This window comes from Adiantum capillus-veneris, chromosome 9 (genome assembly GCF_014529385.1).
Source record: "Adiantum capillus-veneris isolate H3 chromosome 9, ASM1452938v2, whole genome shotgun sequence".
Classification (NCBI taxonomy): Eukaryota; Viridiplantae; Streptophyta; class Polypodiopsida; order Polypodiales; family Pteridaceae; genus Adiantum; species Adiantum capillus-veneris.
The window spans coordinates 119823429-119847460 of record NC_140939.1 but is presented as its reverse complement, the minus strand read 5'-3'; positions in this window follow the sequence as shown (position 1 = coordinate 119847460).

The window sequence follows — 24032 nt, the reverse complement described above, 5'->3', positions numbered from 1 at the left end:
TTGCAGGTGAAGTCATTTCTCATAGTTCCCTTATGCAGACAGTTCTTGATGCTTTGCCAGATTCTTACGAGACTTTTGCTAGTACTTGGAGACTTATGACCCAAGGAAATCTTGAAGTTGTCAAGTTTGATGCATTATGCACATTGTTGTTGCAAGAGCCACTTTCCGTAAAAAACAAGACTAGACAGCGTGCAGTTGAACAGGCCTTTATTGCTGCTAAAAAGAAAGGTGGTGACAGCAATGTAACCACTTCTCATGGTTCTTCAGCGAGTGGTAAATCGCCTGTTTCTAATGCTTCTACTGGTAGCAATTCTTCTAGTGATAAGGGTAGAAAGAAGATGCGTTGACATTATTGTAAAGCTAATGATCACTTGATCAAGGAGTGTCCTAAGTTGAAGGCCAAAGAGGCTAAGAAGAAAGAGGCTGGTTCCACTGCAAATGCTTGTGCCACTACAAATGCAACTATTGTTGAGTCTTATGTGAAAGGAGACTATGATGCTGATGTTGATGCAGAATGGGCCTTTAGTGCAGAGTGCACTTATGTTCCTAATGTCCATGATGCATGTTTGGCAGTTGCTGTAGAAGCTCAAGTGTGTTACTTTGATAGTGGTGCTACAAAGCACTTTACCTCTCATCGTTACTTGTTTACCTCTCTTGAGGATGTCCCTCATGGGAATTCAGTCACTTGTGCCAACAATGCCTCTTATCCAATCAAGGGAGTTGGAAAGATTGTGCTTACTAATGCAAATGGCAGTTCTTTCACACTTGTTAATGCATTGTATGTACCTGGGATTAAGAAGAATCTTTTGTCTATATCTGCACTTGCTAGACTTGGTCTTGTAGGCAAATTTGTGGATGACAGATGTACAATACATGATCTCAGTTTTGGTGATGAAATTGTTTCATCTGGCATTTTATGCCGTGGGTTGCATAAGCTTCCTTAATTTACATTCGAACTTCCACCACCAAAAAGAGGCAACAAAGTGTCATAGATGTCTTGTGAGCTTACATTACTGTCTTTAGTACATAACTACAAGGGTTGAAAAATCTTCCACAAACACAACATCCCGTGAGACCAAGATATGCTTCGTTTGTAGATGATACAACCTATAACCTTTGCTTTCAACACTATAGCCAACAAAAATATATTTATTAGCCTTATTATAAAATTTCTTGCACTGCGTTTGTGGCACCACAGCATATGCCAAACAGCCAAAAACATGCATGTGTTCAATAGAAGACTTTCCATCATGCCATACTTCATATGGAGTCATAGACTGCAAAGCTTTTGTAGGACACCTATATAATACATAAGTGGCACACATGATGGCCTCAAGCCAAAAAGAAAATGCGGCAAAGCTTGACTCTTGACCATACATCATGCCATTTTCGTTAGTGACCTAATTTTCCTCTCATCAACACCATTTTTTGAGGTGTATAAGGCATTGTACAGTGGTGTTTTATCCCACAACTAGCCAAAAATGCATTAAACTCATGACATATACTCCCCCCCTCGATCAGAACGGAGGGTGCCCATAACACATTTTGAGACATTTTCAGCCAGAGTCAGAAATTGTTTGAAGCACATAAATACTTCGGACTTCGCTTTAAGCGGATATACCCATGCATGCCTGGAGTAATCATCAATGAAAAACACAAAGTAAAGGTAATTGCCCAAAAATGGAGTTTGCATGGGCAAGCTGCAACTTGCATGTGGCCCTAATTGTGAACCATCCTTTGGAAACTTTGAATACTGCATCTTACCCAAAATACAGCCTTCACAAACATGTTTGATATGTGCTTCAAGAGGTGGCAAAGAAACAACCATAAAGCACCTTTCTCTAGTTGTACTTGTTCAAGTTCTTGCCATGCATCTTATGCATCGGATTGTTATGATTTGGCCGTGTCTAGCTTACATGATGTTAAGGAACCTCTGTCTTTTGATGAAGCACAAAATTTAGAAAAATGGGGGGATGGCTGCCATGCAATCAGAATATGATGCACTTAGAAAATGACTCATGGACTTTATGTGATTTTCCTCCTAGGAAAAAGGCCATTGGTACAAAGTGGGTTTACAAGTTGAAACGCAAGACGGATGGTGAGATTGTTTGCTATAAGGCTCAACTTGTTGCAAAAGTTTATGCACAATAGAAAGGCATAGATTATGAAGAGGCTTTTGCTCCCACTTGTTGTGTGACTACTACTGTGTATTTTCTATGTGCATTGGCAGCTCATTTTGGTTAGGTTATACATCAGTCAGACATTGTTACTGCTTTCTTGAATGGTGACATATTTGAGGAAGTTTATGTAACACAAACTCATGATTTTGTCAAGAAAGGACAAGAGAATAAAGTGTGCAAATGTAAGAAAGCTTTGGATGTGTTGAAGCAATCTCCTTGTGCTTGGTATGAGAAGGCTGACATTCATTTGGTCAAAGAAGGCTTTCATAAAAGTCCAACAGAAAGCACATTGTATGTAAAGCATGAGGGTGATGTACTTCTCATCGTGGTTCTCTACGTAGATGATTTGGTGATCACTAGACCAAATGAGAGACATTTTGCTGAATTTAAGACTGATTTAAATGCTACTTTCAAGATGAAATATTTGGGGCTTTTGCATCATTACTTGGGTATACAGTTTAAGAAGTGTGATGGTGGTATTGCCTTGTGTCAGGAAAGTTACATAGAGACATTGCTATGTAAGTTGGACTTGAGGATTGCAAAACTATTTTCATGCCCATGTAAATAGGTTTGAAATTGAGTCTTCAAGATGCTGGTGATCCTGCGGATGTCACTCTTTACCAAACTCCTATTGGCTGCATCATTTATGTATGCAACATGAGGCCGGATATTCAGTTTGTAGTCTCACAGGTCAGTTGATTCATGCATAGCCTAGGGTCTAAGCATTGACAGGCTGCCAAGAAACCCATTTTTTCATGCTTGTAGAAAGCACATTGAGGTGCATTACCACTATGTCAGGGAGAGGCTCTCAACAGGAGGAATCAGCTTGGCTTATGTGCCAACACAGGACAACCTTGCAGATCTTTTCACAAAGGCATTGTCTCGTGAGAAGTTTGAAGCTTTTTGCAAGATTTGGGCTTACTTGGGATCCTGTCAAATCTCGGGTTCATGGAGGGAGGAAGCGGCCTCGGCTTATGTATGGCTCAGGTAGGTTGCAGGTGTTCTAGCTCGCTCACAGTGAAGTGAAATTCTCTCTGTCCGTAGTAGAGCGGAAGTGGATGGGTGGACCGGCCGATCCCTACACCGGGTCCGGTGCTCTGCTAGTTATTTTGTCATATTCTTTTGATTTTATGGTATAGCCAGATTTTTGTCATTGCATTAATATATGGTTGCATGTTTCATTCAGATGGGACATTTAAAGATTCTCTGCTATCATTCTCTCATGTCTTTGGCATTCTATTTCACCTTCCACTATACCCTCTCTCTCTCTCTCTCTCTCTCTCTCTCTTCTTGCAATGCAGTGTACACATATATTCACCCTCCACAATGTTATATTTTTCTCTTGAGTATGCTTTCATTCATAATACCCATTCAAGGGTAGCACTAGTCTCTAGGTGCCTCTGGATGCATTCCTCCCCGGCTCATAGCCTAAACTCCATGCTTGGTCGGGCAATGAGAACTCCTCCCCTATGAAAACGCTTTCGCAACTCTAATGTATATTGAAGGTGTAAATTGTATATTTTGTGCATAGACCCCTAGGGAGGGGTATCTCCCATGCTTGGATAACACAATGATTAGTTGAAAAACAAAAGAGTAGCAATGATTAGCAGGAAGAAATTTAAAAGTGAAAAAATGTGTAACATGTGTATGTTGTGATGGGAGTGGAGTGCATCAAATGAAGTAAATGTGCATTGGTGTAGAGTGCAACTTTGGTCAAAATTGTTGTTCCAAGTAGACCACCATCTGTCACCCTTCCATCTTGCCATACCAATTCATCATACGTTCATATCAATCCATACCGAATGTGGTGGGCCAGTTCCACATATAATGTAACCACAGAGAGTCCTGCCTTACCAAGCGTAGGCGCTCTAGTAGACATGTATCGACATCCATAAAATTTCATAACATTATTGAAAAGCGGAGAGTCTTGCCCTCTTCACTCTAATACACATGTCAATAACTATAAGTTTATAAGTTTCCATAACAAGGTATGGAGCGGAGAGTCCTGCCCTCTTCATGCATAAAAGCTCTAACATGTGTAGAAATTTTTCCATTCCAATTCAGTTCAACCCATAAGATCCTTGCCATGACAATGTACAATTTCTCAACCACTGTGCTGGTTAATGTGACCAAGGATTTGTGTGAAAATTTATGAGTATGTTTGAATTTGTGTGCACATCACCAATGGACTAGAGAAGGCGTAAAAATTAGAAAAAAATTATTACCTGGGTGGTCAAAATTTGGAGGCGGTTGGAATGCTAAAGCATGTACCGAATTTTTGATGATCATTTTAAATTAACCGAGCTCAAATGAGTAACTAATCTTGCACCTTATAATAGAATGTAAACAACAAGGAAAAGAAGCTTTGTCTTTTCCACAAAAATATGTGATTTTGCTAGAGGGGCATGATCAAAATGCATTAAAAAAATTTCATACTCAGAGGTTCTCTAACGTGAAACCATTGCACTGCAATAGAAATTCTCAAAGACAAAGTATAAAAAATGACTTCTTATCAATTGTAAAACTAATTGAAGCACACACTAAATGTATTAACATTTTAAAAGTTTGTAATGAGAGTTTTTTACAATGTAGGGATGGGAGTCAGTAGAGATTAGTGTTGTGTGATAGCAATACAAAGGTCAAATAGTAGTCCTAAATGGAAAAAATTAATGATAGTGTTTTAAGTTGGGAAACTTGCGTAATATATATATTTTTTAAAATCCATGCCTAATACATGACCTTAACCTTAACCATCTGGTATTGGAAACACTAGTAGGGATGACATACAATATCAAGTAATATACCATATGATGGAACATTAAAGAGAAGCTTAGAGCAATCTAATTCCATTACACCATTGCCAATGAGTAAAATCAAACATAATTAAGGTAATAGCTTGTGCAACAAGCAATGAGAGAGCAATTTTTTTGTTGATAGTATAGCCACATTCATAGTTATATCTACATTGCTATGATTGGGAGAACATTCAATTCAGGTGGTGGTAGCTACAAATGTATCAGGTCATACAATCTTGCTTGGCACAGATCTACATTGGGCCATGTGGACTCAATTAAACTGAGATTAAGGGTGGATTATTTTTAAGTGATTCTCTCTCATTTGTAACGATAGTTGCTTGACGTGAGGTGACCAAGTTTGGTACTAAGACCATGTGCCTAAGAACCTAATTACTACCTTCTTTTATAAAAGCAAATTGTTGGAATTAGGGTTGTAAGAAAACACACAGAGCTTAGAGAAGACGAAGAAAGCTTAAGGCACACAAAAGAGAGTGTATCACTTAGTGTGCAGTGGAAAGATAAGATAGTCCTAGAGTGATGTGCGTATATACAATGCACGGCGGGAAAAACCTCCTAGCGAGGAAAAAAAAGCACCAACGGTCCTAAGTGTGTTCACACACATCACTACCACATGTATATGGTAACATATCCCCTTGGGGATGGTGCGGTGAACAAGAGGTAGCATATAGAGTATAGGGAAGTTCCATGCCCTGAGGACATGATCAATCCACAAAGGGGAGTAACAATATACACTTACGAGTGATAATAAGTGCATCATCTTTATCCTTCAATGGCCATCGCTAAACCTTGCAAGTTGCACGTCTATAAAAGTGATAAAATATGCAACATCACCTAGTGATTTGGTAGATGTAAGCCCACACACATTCGAATGCACTAGATATAACCTATTCCAGTACAATGGGCTGCTTCAACCAATGCCTATCCGAGACAATCAAACCATGGATATTCTTACGCTCCCCCCTCTTCATCCTCGTGCATGACATGCACAGCCTTCATAGGTTGCTCACAACAAGGACACCCAATCACGGGTCAGAGTCACCCCTCAACCTAGACGGATGGGCAAGAAAATATTGAGCATGAGGGAGTCCCCGAGCTAGGTTCAACTCCCGCCCAGGAGCCTGAGTCAGCCAAGGAAGAGCGCGAGCGAGCCAAGGCAAAGCCAGAGCCTATGTTGGAAAGACTTGCCTTTTTTTAGAGAAATTTAACACTGATAAACAAACAAGAATTGGAACTGCTAGAAAATTCAGCACCACTTTGTGCAAAGATTCACTGTGGGGAAGGTTAGAGAAAGAGTGTGTTTTCAATCTTGATCGACAAGATTTCATGTGCATGCATGATTTTGGCAATGTCCACGCAATAGATGCAGTCATCAACCTTGCTATGTGTATGTTTTGAGGTCATCATAGGTCATGCAATGGGAGTCAGATGAGGTGGAAGGGGTTGTTCACATAAGAGATGCAACAAAACCTCGCATCCCAACAATACTCTGCTATGTGGGTTTTGGTTGCATATCAATCATACAATCCTCCCCTCAAAACACACTAGTTCACAATTCACAAGCCTCCCTTGAACACAAAAGTTGCCTCCCCTAGACATAAAGGGTGTAGGCATACAAATCCTCAGGGTTTAGGCACATACAGGCCTTCCCTGGCACAAATAGAGGGTAAGGTACAATTGAGAGAACGCTCAGCACATGTCGTTTGTTGTTTGTTGAAGAAATTTTCCCCCACATACTGTAAAACTTGTTGTAATGTCGTCATTGTTCTGCCACATTGTGATGTTGTTGTTGTTGATATTTTGATCATATACGTGTTGGTTCCGCTTTCTTTCTCCTCTTTTTGGACAGTTTTCACATCAGGTGCAACATTTACCATGGTTGACAACAACACAGATGTGTTCAAGATGTTTGCTATTGAGGATAGATTGGATGCGGACAATTACCCTATGTGGGCTTATATGATGCAACATGTCCTTGTGTCAAAGGGTGTCTGGAATATTGTGCAGGGCATTGATGTACGTGCCTGTTTTGAGGATGTAGGCAATGTTGAGGATGTTGCAGGTTTTGATGGTAGGATTGTTGCTGCCAGAGCTGTTTTGCCTATGGCTCAACAAGCTCATTGGAATGTAAAAGACACGTAGGCTCATGCATTGATTGCATTTTCTATGAAGCGCACTATTACTCCTCACATTTGTTCAACAAAATCTGAAAAACAGGCTTGGGATATCCGGGCTGGTCTTGCAAGTCACAATGAGGCAAAAATTGCATTGCTGCATAAAGAGCTCAAGTCAAAGATTATGCATGAGGTAGATGATATGGAAACTATCCTTGTTGGTATCAAGGATATCAATGAGCAACTTATTTCTGTATCAAAGTCATTTCTGACAACTCCCTTGTGTAGACTGTCTTTGATGCTTTGCCAGATTCTTACCAGATTTTTGCTAGTACTTGGAGACTCATGACCCAAGGAAATCCAAAAGTTGTCAAGTTTGATGCATTATGCACATTGTTGTTGCAAGAGTCTCTTTCCAAAAAAAAAAAGGGGGGCACTAGACAGTGTGCAGTTGAGCAGGCCTTTATTGTTGCTCAAAGAAAAGGTAGTACAACAATGTAGCCACTTCTCATGGTTCTTCTACAAGTGGTAAATCACCTACTCCTAATGCTTCTGCTGGTAGAATTTGTCAGGGAACTCTTGGTGACAAGGGCAAAAACAAGATGCGTTGTCGTTATTATAAAGCTAATGATCACTTGATCAAGCAGTGTCCTAAGTTGAAGGTCAAAGAGGCTAAGAAGAAAGAGGCTGGTTCCACTACAAATGCAACTATTGTTGAGTCTTCTTTGAAAGGAGACTGTGATGCTGATGTTGATGCAGAATGGGATTTTAGAGCAGAGTGCACTTCTGATCCTTTAGTCCATAATGCATGTTTGTCATCGCTGCAGATTCACATGTGTGATATTTTGGCAGTGGTGCTACAAAGCACATTACCTCACATCGTGATTTGTTTACCTCTCTTGAGTATGCCCCTCATGGGAATTCAGTCACTTGTGCCAACAATGCCTCTTATCCTGTTCAGGGAGTAGGAAAGATTGTGCTTACTGCTGCTGCAAATGGAAGTTCTTTCACACTTGTTGATGCATTGTATGTACTTGGGATGAACAAGAATCTTCTGTCTGTATCTGAACTTGCTAGACTTGGTCTTGTAGTCAAATTTGTGGATGATAGATGTACAATACATTATCTCAGTTTTAGTGATGAAATTGTTGCATCTTGCATTTTATGTCGTGGGCTATATAAGTTCACTTTGTATGACAAGTGTGGGTAGAATTTTGCAAATGCAGTTGTGGATTCTAAGGCTATTTTAGATGCAAAACTTCCCATGCATGTCTGGGCATCTAAAATTTGCCAGTTTGCTGCATTTGCAGAAATCTGATATGGTTGCTTCTTTGCACATGCGTGTTTTTGGCTATTTGGCATATGCTTTGGTGCCACAACTGCAGCGCAAGAAATTGGATGATAAGGCTGTCACATGATGTATTTTTGTTGGTTATAGTGCTGAAAGCAAAGGTTACGGGTTGTATCATCCGCAAAAAAAGAATATCTTGGTCTCACGAGATATTATGTTTGTGGAAGATTCTGTTCAACCCTTGCTGTCATGTACTAGAGACAATAATGTAAGCTCACATTATATTTATGACACTTTGTTGCCTCTTTTTAATGGTGAAAGTTCAAATGTAAATTCCAAGGAGGCAAATGTACAGCCTATGGGGGTTTTTGAAAATGTTACAGATGAGCCAATTACTGGTGCAGATATACATGATGTACTTGATGAGGAAAGGGCTGAAAATGAGCAGGCTAGAGGTATGCCTAAATGGCTGTTGCATACTTTACGTGACAATAAATTGGATGCACCTTTGTCTAATTGTACTCGTTCAGGTTCTCTCCACGCATCTTATGCATCAGATTGTTATGCTTTGGCTATATCTAGTTTATGTGATGTTGAGGAACCTTTGTCTTTTGATGAAGCTGAGAATTCAAAACATTGGATGGTTGTCATGAAATCAGAATATGATGCACTTATAGAAAATGACACATGGGCTTTATGTGATTTGCCTCCTGGAAAAAAGGCCATTGGTGGGTTTACAAGTTGAAACGCAAGCCGGATGGTGAGATTGATTGCTATAAGGATTGACTTGTTGCGATTATGCATAGCAAAAAGCCATAGATTATGAAGAGACTTTTTCTCCCACTTGTTCTATGACTACTGTGCATTTTCTATGTGCATTGGCAGCTCATTTTGGTTAGGATGTACATCATTCAGACATTGTTACTGCTTTCTTGAATGGTGATATCTGAGGAAGTTTATGTAACATAGCCTAGCGGTTTTGTCAAGAAAGGACAAGAGGATAAAGTGTGCCAATGTAACAAAGCTTTGTATGGGTTTGAAGCAATCGCCTTGTGCTTGGCATGAGAAGGATGACACTCATGTGGTCAAACGAGACTTTTGTAACAGTCCAACAAAAAGCACATTGTATGTAAAGCATGAGGGTGATCTACTTCTCATTGTCGTTCTCTATGTGGATGATTTGCTAATCACTGGACCAAATGAGAGACATATTGTTGAATTCAAGACCAATTTGAATGCTAATTTCAAGATGAATGATTTGGGATTGTTGCATCATTATTTGGGCATGCAATTTAAGCAGTGTGATGGTGGTATTGCTTTGTGTCAGACAAGTTAGATAGAGACATTACTATGTAAGTTTGGACTTGAGGATTGCAAACCTATTAGCACTCCCATGGAAACTAGTTTAAACTTGAGTCTTCATGATGCTCGTGATCCTTCCAATATCACTCTGTACCAAACTACTATTGGTTGCCTCATTTATGTATGCAACACGAGGCAAGATATTCATTTTGCAGTCTCACAAGTCAGCAAATTCATGCATAGCCCAGGGTCTAAGCATTGGTAGGCTGTCAAGAGGAATTTTCACTACTTGAGTGGCACTTATCTTGGCTTGTTTTATCCCAAGGGGGGATCATTGCCGCTAGACTTACATGCTTTTTCGGACTCAGATTGCGTTGTTGTTTTGACTCACGAATGTCCACATGTGGTTTTTGTTTCATGCTTGGCAGTTCATGTATCTCATGTTGAGAAAGAAGTAACCTACTATGCCCACTTGTAGTTGTGAGGCTGAGTACAGGGTAGTCTTCACAGCTACGGTTGAGTGTGTTTGGCTCAGAGGCCTTATGGCTGATTTGGGTGGTGGAAAGGACACTACCAACACTATCTATAGTGATAGTCAGAGCGCATTTCAATTGCAAGGAACCCAGCTTTTCATGCTCGCACAAAGCACATTGAGGTGCATCACCACTATGTTAGGGAGAGGCTCTCAGCGGATGAGGTCAGCTTGGCTTATGTGCCAACATAGGACAACCTTGCAAATCTTTTCACAAAGGCATTGTCTTGTGAGAAGTTCAAAGCTTTCTGCAAAGCTTTGGGCTTACTCCCGTTTGTGAACCGATCATGTCCTCACAGGGCATGGCACTTCCCTATACTCTATGTGCCGGCTCTTGTTCACTGCATCACTCCCAGGGGGATTTGTTAACATATACATGTGGTAGTGATGTGTGTGAACACACTTAGGACCGCCGATGCATTTTTTCCCTCACTAGGAGGTTTTCCCGCCCGTGCATTGTATATATGTCCATCACCCTAGGACTATCTTATCTCTCCATTGCATACTAAGTAATACACTCTTTGTTCTGTGCCTTGAGCTTCCTTTGTCTTATCCATTCTGTGTGTGTTTTCCTGCAACCCTAATTCCAACAGTTTCATCTTGTAAATCAAAAGCAATACTAGATTTATTATCTTTTTTCCCACAACCTAAATGGTTTTGGTGTTTTTTGTGTAGTGAACATTGGAGTCTCTTGGTTTTTGACATTGAACAAAAGATTGTCTACTATGAAAACTCTAAGGAAAGTAGGGGGTTTCATGGGCGTGTCAAGACTAAGGCACATCTTTATGTGTTCTCTTGTAGTGTATGTTTGTAATGTCTTACTCAAGAAAGTGCTTATGTATGGTAGTGCCGAGAGAAAGTTTGTATACAGTGTAGAGCACATATTGCTAGAGCCTGATCTAGCTACTGTCACTCAGCATCGACAGGTCAGTATGCCCAGATAGGTTGATAACTAGAGTTGTGGCTGTCGGATGTGTCCCTAGGCTCTTCTCCTTGTTAGCCAAATTTTGGATCTACCAAACGTAAGTACTACGTGTTGTTTCAATACTTGTATTGCTACAATGTTTGTATTAAAAAAGTTTCTTTTTTTCTTATTATCACGCTTCTACAGGACCTTCGATTAGATAACTACAGGCCTTATAATGTGCATATATTTTCTATGGTGGCCATGCAAAATATTATATTATCTGTCCATAGACGGTCAAAGAGAGGAAGCAATTGAGTTGAGTAGTTTGAGAGGGCCCGCATTGAGTAAGCAACACAACAGGCCCAGGATTTTCAAAACAAGATTCGAAACATACAAGATTCTCTCAATCAATATTATGTGGATGTTGTAGAAGTGGAGGATTAGGTTGCAGTTCAGCATCAAGCTAAAGAGCAAAGGGACGTTGTAGGAGTACAAAGTGCATGGGAAGCCATGGAGGAGGCCCGAGCAGTCGAACGACGCCAAAGGGTACCCGAGACCATCGTCCCCCACGAGAGAAGGGCCAACAATTGGGGGAAGGGGCAAGGGAGCAGTGGCAACAGCAGGGGGGACATCAACAGGGGAAGGCAGTAGTAACCATCCCCACTTTTGTATACATTTTGAAAGAAACAATACAAAGCGCGAATTTTTGAAACAATACAAAGTGTACATTTTTTAAACAATGAGATTTTTGAGCAGTACAGAATGTCTATGTATTCGTCATTTTTTAGTATACATATTGGATGGCATTACATTACATCTCATTTTGTGCATACATTGGGTTTTTTTGCACAATGTATGTGATCTAGCTTCTTCAAGAATCAATCAAATGAAGTGTATTTGCGAGGGACTCCTTACACAGTGTTGTTTTCTCCTTGCATCTTGCAATCTGAGGGAAAAAATAAGATGTCAGTACCTATATCTTAAGCCATTAAAGGCAGATTAAATCCATTAAGTACCTTTCTATTGTTGAGACTGAATGCTTCACCATCACAGTGAGCAGACTCTCTTAAAAGAAGATCTCCATTGCTAAAGGTTTGTTCTCAGAGTTAGACTCTATATATTGGTCGAGTGGGATAAGTTGGCCACTAAGAAGGTGATATCTAAAATAGTAAAATGATACTATGAAATTTTGAGAGCTTATGAGGTACTTGCAAATTATGGATTTCTTTTGCAAAAGACAAATTGTGCCCTGTGATTGTTTCCTATCCCAATTATCATCTAAAAAGTCCAAACAGCTCTCAGTTTTGCAAATAAAAAATGTTATGGTAGTTCTTATTTGCTCATCTAAGAAAAAATCTACAAACAATCAACATGCATAAATAGAGTGATCCTAACAATCTTTGCAACAATAGAATACTCAAGGGACTTTTGTATATCGGGAAACAATTTGTCTTAAAGCTTTCACTAGTTTGGGCCACTGGCAAAGACCAATCTTGCTATCAAAGGATGGAATTGGCAAAGGAGTTACACAATCCTAGCCAGACAACATTTTGGGTTCCAAATATGACATATCATAAAAGAATATTCCATTATCTACAAGCTCCTTGTGCGGTCTTCCCGGTACATTTGCTCACCGATAAGTGCATGTAAAGCATCAAAATTCCAACTCTGGTCTCAACTTGTTGCTAGTCCGTCCTGTTAGATGGATAAATATCTGCAACATGCCAAACATGATATCATGTATAAGCCTACCAAAATAATCATGCATTAACTGAGATATATTTAGTCAATGCAACTGACGGGCACCCTCCTAGCTAACCACACCTTGTCCAAGCTCCATTATTTTGATGTAATCTATCTTATTTTTTTCAAAAATCCTTGTAAAGGAGTGATGTAATTTTGAGCCGAATGTTGTATACATTGAGTTGTAATATTTTTTCTTGAACCCAAAGCCGTGTGAGCCGGCAATAGGCCATTTGAAAATCCCTATGTATGAACCTCAATAGATCTAGTTTGAACACACCTTCTATAGCATTATCTTGAGTTTTTGTACGCACGATTGTGAGAGGCTCCTCAGCTTCAACTTGTAATCAATTTTTATCAAGATATGGTAACCCAAATTCAATTCCAAAAAGTGCATTGTGTTCTTTGTCGCTGCTCTTTCAATCAAGGATAATCATTCTCAATTTTGCTATGGTTCCCAACTACGTGTCTGTGAGCCTTATCTACAGATTTGAGTGCTTAAATGATTGTTTTTTGACATTCAACCATAGGAGAGTGTTGTTAGACCTTTGGGTGACCTATCTGGACTGTTCTATTGCATTTTTCCTAACATGGACCATGATGGATCGAGATTTTGGTACCTTTTTGGATGACCTCCAAACTTTGTATATTAGTGTCCTTAAACCTAATAATCCTTCCCCTAAAGTTTCATGACGATTCAAGTTCGTTTAGTCGACGAAATGGTGTGATGATCTAGAGCAACGAGATAGGACGTAGGCATATTTTCATATCAGAGAGTGTTGGGTTACTTGTTGTGTTGATGTGATTGCTTGCAAGGTTCACTTCTTGAGTTTGACATCCCCAAAGAGTCTATGTACCCCATTCGAATCACTTTCTCAAGTATATTAGTGCCAGGTAGCTATGTTATAAACGTTCGTTCACGGCAACTCGCTAACAATACAAGTGGTTCTTCTTGGAGAATTAGACCTTTCTAGGGTACATGAAAAAGCTCTGTAGTGGGTTTAGTATTCCCTGCATTAAATTGATCGTGCCTCGTGCTGCACGCTACCACATGTACTAGGGTGTGGGTCTGTAGCCGAATAAGGTAGCAGAAGTAGTGCGATAGGGCCTGTAACCGCCGAATCTTTGGCTGGGGGTAATCCTTGAGGAAATGCCCTTATTAGCGACCTCGATTGAAGGTGACTTGTACAACTTGGTGTCGCGTCTTCTGTAGATGGGCATCAACATGTATAAATGACTCACAAGGTGAGTACTCATACTCACTTAGCAGCGTTTTCCGTTTTCACCTCTCTCTGTGTGTGAGTTCAAAACTGTGTGAGTGAGTATCTGTTGAATGCTGTGGGCTCAACATGCCAAAAAAATCTGAGAAGATGATTGTGGAGGCTCCCTTGGCTCCTAATCTACAGGTTAACATAAATCTGTTTTGTTCTTGAGTCTGTTGAAAGATTGTCTGAGCCGGAAGATCTGGCTGTAGCTTATTTCTTTGGAAAATGAAAATTTTGGAAAATTGCTCAAATCTGTCTTTTTATAAAAAGGACGAGGCTCTGAAAATCAGTTTCTTTCTTGTTTATGGTATGTAGCTCATATTGCTAAGAAACATTGGGAATTTTACTATAGTTTTACTTTATAACAAATGTGAAGTAGTGATTCTCTAATAATGCTAGATTTCCAAGGAAAAAGCGGTGTGGCGAATAAAGTCTGGGTTCTGAAAACGGTTTTTTAGCTGAGATTACTGCCAGGTTTCGAGGATATGTTAATAATGACTGTACTGATTACTATGGCATGGTGTCTAAATGGAAATTGGTATTTCTATGAGGTTTTGTTTACTTCTCAAAAGAAGGTAAGCACTTATGTAGTGGATACTTCAAGGCTCTGAATAAAAGCTGGAATTTCATAGAAAAATTAACTTAAAAATAAACTCAAAACAGTGAGCCTGATGGTTCGGTTACCTTGGTAAGTTGGAAAACAAATTGAATTGTAGTACTCTTGATAATGTAACAGATCTTGGACTGATTTTTTTAGAACAGACGTCTATTTTACTGAATCAACTAAAAGTTATTCTGGAATTACTGAAAACTTTGGGTGTATTGCCCTAGCTTCAGGTATTTTGTACGAAATGAGTGGCATCATACACAGGATTGTGGTAGATAGCTGGTTTCAAATTTACTTGGACTTTTTTTACCATAGTACTTCACAAGCTGGGAATATTAGTGAATGTTTCCTGTTACTGCTCACCAAGTTAGCATATGCACTAATTTTTACTAGCCATAGTTCGTTAGACCCTCGATTATTCAATAATATTTGCTTGCCATTGACTGCTAGCTTTTAATTTTTTCTCTCAAGTATACATTAGCTGGTCTTTTTCTAACATCTTGCTATTTATACTACAAAATGCTTCTAGTAGGTTGGTTAAAAAAGGTGCTTGATACGATGAGTATGTCATAATTTTTCCCTTTAGCTGATCCTGGCCGGAGACTTTTAAGATATTTCTTTCTCGGACGGTGTCTGAGTTGGCTCTAAGTGACTGAGTCGTCCAGTGTATTTTGGTATACATTTTTTTAGCTGACTTGGGGCAGCAGTATGTTGGACATGACATAATAACAAGGTTATTTTTTGATAAAAGGTAGTGAATTTATCTAAGATGGGGGTATCTCAGGTTTGTAAATTGGTAAATACTTAGTTTTTATGGGCATATCTCAGCTTGGTTATAAATCTGCTTCCAAAAATAGGATCAGTTTTAAAAAGTTCTTTTTATATACAAGGAAGTGGTAAGCTTAGGTCTGGCTTAAGATTGCTTGTACATAAATCTATAGAATGTAAGTATCTCCAATCTGGTTAGGGATGAAGTTCTGTTTAAATTTTGATAATCTCCTTAACAAAGAAAGCTTTTTATAAAAAACAATATAATCAAGAAATAAACCAGATTTATGGCTGCTCTATGGGGTTTGTCACTTTCCGTATCAGATTGGCAGAAAAGCCAAGAAACTTTTTTATCTAAAAGAACAAAATACAAGTTAAGAACTATGTTTTTTTTATGGTGACGTGGATAACAATTGGGATGCCCAACATCACCTGCATACAGTCACGTGCTAACGAATTGTTTTCTTGTGGCTATGGGTGCAAGTGAGGGTTACCTTCCTTGATTAAAACATTCTGTTCTTAACATTTGGAGGATCTCTTAACGTGAAGCAAATTTTCCCAGACTTTGGGTTTGCGGAGTCCCGAGCTGTATTCTGTTATCGTCATTACCTTGTACAAAATTTATTTTCAACTGCAAATAAATTATTGTACAAATCCATTGTATTTTTCTAGAATTGTTGGTCTGTGAATAGTTAGTGTTCTTTTGCGTATATATATAGATTTAGAACTGCTATACACACACACACCACATAACGATGTGTGTTGGAATTAGTTATTTCTCTCTCACCAAAAAAAAACACACACACACACACACACACAAAAAAAAAACACCACAGGGTGTTGTGCGCTTGATTTGATAGGCAATCATAATCTAGTTCGTCAAAATCCTTTTGGTATGTAGCAGAAACATATGGTGATAATATAAAAATAATGTTTCTATATCACGTGTATCATCTCTGCAATGAAGGGAAACGTAGTCCGTGTACAACTGGAGAATCTTCCATGAGGTTCTCTTGAGGTCAGGACTAGAGATAAACGGGTTGCAGTGGAGAGAGAGAGAGAGAGAGAGAGAGAGAGAGAGAGAGAGAGAGAGATGGAGAGAGAGAGAGAGAGAGGATATCTATGGTAAACCCTTGCCTCCTCTCTCTATGTATCATCTCTGGAATGAAGGGAGCCATAGTTTGCGTACTGTAAGAGAAGCTTTTGCGAGGTTCTCTTGAAGTCATGAATAGAGAGAGAGAGACAGGGTTGCGGCACAGAGAGAGAGAGAGAGAGAGAGCATGGAGCAACCTTAAAACCTATGCCTTGGCCATACAAAGACCTCCCAAAAACACCACACGACATCGTGCAGTTAACTAGGGAAAAAGAAAATGGGCATACCTCAGAGGGGGGCGGCCTTTCGTCGGCATGGTTGGGACTTTAGCTTGGAGACAACAAGAGTTGCAAGTAGAGAGAATTGGACAGTGCTCCTCTGATCATCATCTGTGTAAAAACCATAGTTGAAGAGCATTTTATTTGTGTATATGCATCAAGATTCACAACACAACACGACGCCGTGCGCTCAAGACAAGCAACACGATGTCATTATATCCTATAGGGAAGAAGCTACATTGTGAGGCTCTCATGGGTGTGAGGTTGATGCAACTTATGGCACTAGAAGTACTTCTAGAGACATTGTCAGATCTGCAAGAAATTGCAATTGTGATTTCCTCAAAGAAGTCAGTAAAATTTAATAAGTTTTTGTGTGAACAAATGCTTCAAATTTGGATGGATGCTACTCCAGAAAACATCCAAAAAACACTCCAGAAAAATTTGGATGGATGCTACTCTAGAAAACATCCCTTCGATCGTTGGTGTTTGGGGAGCGGCCATTCCCAATGTTGCTCACATATATTGATGTCCCATATGAAGCACCCTCTTTGAAAAATTTGATTTGCCTTATATCTCCCTCTGCAGTTGTAAGATTGCGCCATGCTAGCTAGTATTTAAACCTCTTCTCTGTGGCATATCACTACTCTCTCTCTCTCTCTCACACACACACACACGTGCGCGCGCACGTCACATAATGATGTGTGTGGAATTAGTTATTTCTCTCTCACAAACACACAAAAACACAAACACCATAGGGTGTTGTGCGCTTGATTTGATAGGCAATCATAATCTAGTTTGCCCAAATCCTTTTGGTATGTAGCACAGACATATGGTGATAATATCAAAAAAATGAATTTATATCACATGTATCATCTCTACAACGAAGGGAGACGTAGTCCGTGTACAACTACAGAATCTTCAATGAGGTTCTCTTGAGGTCAAGACGAGATAGCTGGGCTGCATGAGAGAGAGAGAGAGAGAGAGAGAGAGAGAGAGAGAGAGAGAGAGAGAGAGAGAGAGAGAGAGAGAGAGAGAGAGAGAGAGAGAGAGAGAGAGAGAGAGAGAGAGAGAGAGAGAGAGAGGATATATATGGTAATCCCTTGCCTCCTTTCTCTATGTATCATCTCTGCAACAGAGGGAGCCATAGTTTGGGTACTATAAGAGAAGCTTTTGCAAGGTTCTCTTGATGTCATGAATAGAGAAAGGGTTGCGGCATAGAGAGAGAGAGAGAGAGAGAGAGAGAGAGAGAGAGAGAGAGAGAGAGAGAGAGAGAGAGAGAGAGAGAGAGAGAGAGAGAGAGAGAGAGAGAGAGAGAGAGAGAGCATGGAGCAACCTTAAAACCTATGCCTTGGCCATACAAAGACCTCCCAAAAACACCACACAACATCATGCAGTTAATTAGGGAAAAAGAAATGGGCATACCTCAGAGGAGGGCGGCCTTTCCTCGGCATGATTGGACTTTAGCTTGGAGACAGCAACAGTTGCAGCACAAAGAATTGAGTATTTCCCCTCTGATCATCAACTGTGCAAAAACCATAGTTGAAAATTATTTTATTTGTGTATATGCATCAAGATTCACAACACGACATGACGCCGTGCGCTCAAGACGAGCAATAGGATGTCATTATAGCCTATAGGGAAAAAGGTACATTGTGAGGTTCTCATGGGTGTGAGGTTGATGCAACTTATGGCATTGGAAGTACTTCTAGCGACATTGTCTGATCTGCAAGCAATTGGAATTGTGCTTTACTCGAAGAAGTTAGTAAAATTTAACAAGTTTTTGTGTGAACAAATGCTTCAAATTTGTTACATGGATGCTACTCCAAAAAACTACCACACAACATCGTCCCTCCAGCACTGCCTCCCCTCCTCCTTTGGCCGCTGGCGTTTGGAAGCGATGTTGCTCACATCTGTTGATCTCCCATATGAAGCACCCTCTCTGCAAAATCTAATTCACCTAATATCTCCCTTTGTTGTTGTAAGACTACACCATGCTAGCTAATATTTAAACTTCTCTTTTGTGTGGCATATGACCTCTCTCTCTCTCTCTCTCTCTCTCTCTCTCTCTCTCTCTCTCTCTCTCTCTCTCTCTCTCTCTCTCTCTCTCTCTCTCTCTCTCTCTCTCTCTCTCTCTCTCTCTCTCTCTCTCTCTCTCTCACACACACACACACACACACACACACACACAAACACCACACAATGTTGTGCGCTTGATTTGATAGGCAATCATAATCTAGTCCGCCAAAATCCTTTTGGTATGTAGCACAGACATATGGTGATAATATTAAAAAAATGCATTTATATCACATGTATCATCTCTGCAACGAAGGGAGACGTAGTCCGTGTACAAGTGGAGAATCTTCAGTGAGGTTCTCTTGAGGTCAGGACTAGAGATAGACGGGGGCTACGAGAGAGAGAGAGAGAGAGAGAGAGAGAGAGAGAGAGAGAGAGAGAGAGAGAGAGAGAGAGAGAGAGAGAGAGAGAGAGAGAGAGAGAGAGAGAGAGAGAGAGAGAGAGAGAGAGAGAGAGAGATTGGATTATCGTCCACAGAGGTCATATATGACCTATGGGACCAAAAACACAACATTACAACGATTCATTCTTAGTGTGGGCTGATACTTATCAGTTAAGGACTGAGGGTCCATCAAGAGGGTAGGGTAGGAAAAAACGAGAAAACAAACAAAAACCTAAGGGTCGGCTGGGGGGAGAGCTGGTTTGGGATTTTGAAATTCCTGGATGATCGCTTTTCCACCTAGATAGACTTCACATTTGCCTTGCTTACGTGCTTCATGCACCTTCTTAAGCTCGCTCGCTTTACTCTTGAGTTGATTCATGGTCAATTCTTCTGCAATCCAAAGCTTGGTTTCTTTGAGAAGGCGGGATTGACGTAGAAACTTCACCCGCTCCTCTTTGTTCTTGAAGGTAAGGACACAATGCTCGTGCTGCACATGACGATGTGTATCATTGATCCAAGCGACATTCTCTGACTTGATGTTGATTGGCTCAATGATGTTGTTGAGTTTGATGATTGCCTCTTCAAGGGTGTCCTCAACAGTGCACCCTGCAAGTGGAGCCCACCGATGCATACCTTGAGGGCATTATTTTCTTGAGATTTTTGTTCAGAGATTTCCTTTGTTACACATGTCTTTACTTGGGCGATGGTTGTTGAGTGAACTTGGCTAACCTTTGCCTCAACCTCCTTTACCTTGTCGGTGGTGAGGTCAGCCCCCATAGACTTGAATTGTTCTTCTAATTTGCTCAGGCGAGATTTGAGTTCAAAGTTTTCCTCCAAGACTCGATCAAGAGTTGCTTGCAACAACTGCGTGATACGATCAAGTTTGCTAGGGGCTGCGAGCACTGTTGCAAAACTCGGTCTTGTTTTGGCGGGGGTCTTTGGAGTAGCCATCCATGTGCTTGAGGAGATAAAAGGGAACCAACCACTGACTCACAAATTTCAGAGGGAAAAGCCTTTGAGAATGCTGAAGGCTTCAACCTTTGAAAAAGTTTTGAACTTCAAAACTTTGAGAAGGCTTTAACTATGTCGTGACCTGCAGATTTGTCCCCTGCCGAGTATCTTCTGGAGGATACCACGACTTGCTGTACTTTGCAAGGCTAAGGCCGAAAATCAGTGCCGAAAAAGCCTCTGTGAATGCTCAAGCCTTCAACAACCTTTGAAAATGTTTTTTTTTAGTGTATCGTGACCTGCAGATGCCTCCCCTGTCAAAAAGCAGCAGCGTAGAGTGGAAGCTCATGCTGCGAATGTGCTCGGCCCTACAAGGGTCCGCAATGTTGGAATCTCTCACTGCCGGAGGGCGCCGCGGCCTGCTGTACTTCGCAGGGTTGAGGCTGGAACCAGGACTGAGGCCGTCGCACAGGACTAGGGTAAAGCTTCTTACAAAGCTTCGTGGGCTGTTGAGGGGGGCTAGGCTAAAGCTTAACTCCTCCCCCAGGGCAGACCTTCGCCCAAGGGGGGTTGAGGGAGGCGATGTTGGTCTGCGCAGAGAGAGAGAGAGAGAGAGAGAGAGAGAGAGAGAGAGAGAGAGAGAGAGAGAGAGAGAGAGAGAGAGAGAGAGAGAGAGAGAGAGAGAGAGAGAGAGAGAGAGAGAGAGAGAGAGAGAGAGAGAATATAGTTCTATTATCGTCCTCGGAGGTCAAATATGGCCTATGGGACCAAATAAACATGTCACGGGTGTGAGTGGAGGTCATAAGTGACTCTCGATGCTCAAAAATGGCTAAAATGAGCGTTGCAATAGAGAGTCCATATTGTGGTTAGGAGATAAAGTTATGTAGGGAGAGCTCATGGCTGAATATATGGGGAAAAGAGGACCTAATATAGTCAAAAGATGAGCACTCAAGTAGTGTGTGGTACTCACTCTAAAGCACTCAAGTAGTGTGTGGTACTCACTCTAAAGCACCTGAGAGGGCATAAGGTTCAAAGTCGATGAGACTCCTCGCCAACCAATGCCCCAACGTCCTGTCTCGCAGAGTAGAGAATGGGAGCTAAGACAAATGGAGGCAATGGTGCGGATCGCACTCAACGGGATGGGCTCAAGGATGTAGGATGGGTACGGTTACCTCGTTCGGAGAAGAAGAGAGATTTATAGTTTGGGGCAACGTGTGTGGTGTAATGGTTGAAGCAAGAACCTTCGGATTTCTCCCAAGCCGTGATACATTGGCTTTGTAAGAAGGCCTCATTAACTTGGGAGTCGATCGACGCATCCTTGACCAAGTGAGTAACATACATCTCATCTTCCAAACCATTTCTTGATGTCAAGCATCCACCCCGAACTTAGTATTTTGCTCTTGCATGTCTTTTGGACCTTTTGACTTGCTTCTTTATGCAATTCTAGGAAGTCGATACAAAGGGCTACGTTGTGTCTTAAGCATGTACTCCACAACCCTTTGCATGCCGAAAGACCTCAATGGGAAGTGATCCGACTCAAGAAGTAAGAGCATGTAGGGTGTTTGTGTCTTGACTTGGAGAAAGATGGTGAGAAAATGCTTTTGGACATTCTCAAACTCTTTCCAAGTAGACTTCCCAATGCTACCACCCCACACCTCCACTGCATAAAGAAGCACCGGTGTCACCACCGTGTCAAAGAGGTACTTTTTGAGAGCCCAACACTTGATCCCTCCAGCATTGCACATGTTCTCAAATGCATAATTAGCCCTTTTTCCAGCTTCCAAGCGACGCATTGCGCAGTCCTTCCATTTATGATTGGATGGAACCTCAAGGCCAAGGTACTTGAAGCTATCTACCACTTCAAGTTGCTCATTGTGGTATACAATGCATGGATTTTTGTCATTGAGGGTCTTTAAAAGCATAACCTTGGTTTTGGATCCATTCACAATCAGCCCGCTATGTAGGCAAAAGCGTTCCAAGACACTCATAAGCTTGTGTGCATCTTCTAAAGTATGTGCCAAGAGCACTGCATCATCGGCATAAAGCAAAAGCATGATCACTGCATTTCCGATCTTAACCTCTTCTATGCCTTCTTGCTGCATAAAATCAAGAACCGTGCATTCCAATTCGTCAATGAGTAGCTTAAAGAGGGTTGGGGAAAGTGGGCTTCCTTGTTTGACACCAATGGTTCTTGAAAAAAAATTTGAAATTCCATCTCCCATACGTAGTCAACATATCACTTTTTGGTAGATGCGAAAGACTGCATGCATAAATTTTCTCAGCACTTGAAGGCTTTGCATGTCTCCAAAGATTTCCTTGCGGTATCATGTCAAAAGCGTTCTTGAAATCCACAAAGCAACAATACAACTTTTTTCCTTTCAATCGAGACGTTTCCATAAGAACTCAAAGAGTGACAAGGTGATCAATAGTGCTATGATGCCTTCAAAAATTTGCTTGGCCAAGCGCACGTTATTCGTTCTTTTCAGCCCCCATTCACTTATCTTCACCTCTATGATACATCCAAATAACTTTGCCATCAAATAACCAACCATTATAGTGTGATAGTTGTTCACATTGTTTACATCTCCTCCTTTGTAAAAAGGTTTGATCCAATTTGCACTCCAATCATGAGGCATGCCATGCTGAAGTGCAAGGTTAAACATATCGCATATCCAATATCATGTTTTCTCACTTGTCCATTTAATCATTTCAGCCTGGACACCTTGAAGGTCCCCTGCCTTGCGAGTAGCAAGTTTCTCAAGCGCGCGTGGCATACATCTGCAATGGTAAATAGGAGAGACATAAACGGAAGGGGGCTACAATACTCCATCTTATCAACATTGGGTTGCTCATAGAGGTTCTTGCAATGCGTATACATACCCTCAAGAGTCAAGTCACCAAAGCTCTCAACACGCTTGCCTTTTATGTTTTGCCAAAACTGGCCACATGCATGTGCTTTCTCTTGCGCTAAAAGAAGTTGTTTTTTGACTTCCCCCTCTTTTCTTTTTTTGAACAAGTGCTTTGTATGTGTGTGAACGTTCCAAGTAAACTTCCTTGTCTTTGCTTGCATCCAAACTTAGAGAGAGAGAGAGAGAGAGAGAGAGAGAGCATGGAGCAACCTTAAAACCTATGCCTTGGCCATACAAAGACCTCCCAAAAACACTGTGCACTTAATTAGGGAAAAAGAAAATGGGCATACCAGAGGGGGGTGACCTTTCCTCGGCATGGTTGGACTTTAGCTTGGAGACAACAACAGCTGCAAGCACAGAAAATTGAATAGTGCTCCTTTGATCATCATCTGTGTAAAAACCAGAGTTGAAGAGCAGTTTCTTTGCGTATATGCATCAAAATTCACAACACAACACGACACCATGTGCTAAAGACAAGCAACATGATGTCATTATAGCCTATAGGGAATAAGCTACATTGTGAGGTTCTCATGGGTGTGAGGTGCATGCAACTTATGGCACTGGAAGTACTTCTAGCGACATTGTCTAATCTACAAGCAATTGCAATTGTGCTTTCCTCTACAGTAAAATTTAACAAGTTTTTGTGTGAACAAAAGCTAAAAATTTGGATGGATGCTACTCCAAAAAACACCACACAACGTCGTGCAATGAATTAGGCACACAACCCGGGCGTGCCTCTAGCACTGCTTGATATTTGGGCATATGCTTCTTTACCTATTCCCAATAAGTTTTTGAAGCTTTGTGCAAGATTGAGGCATGAGCCTAAG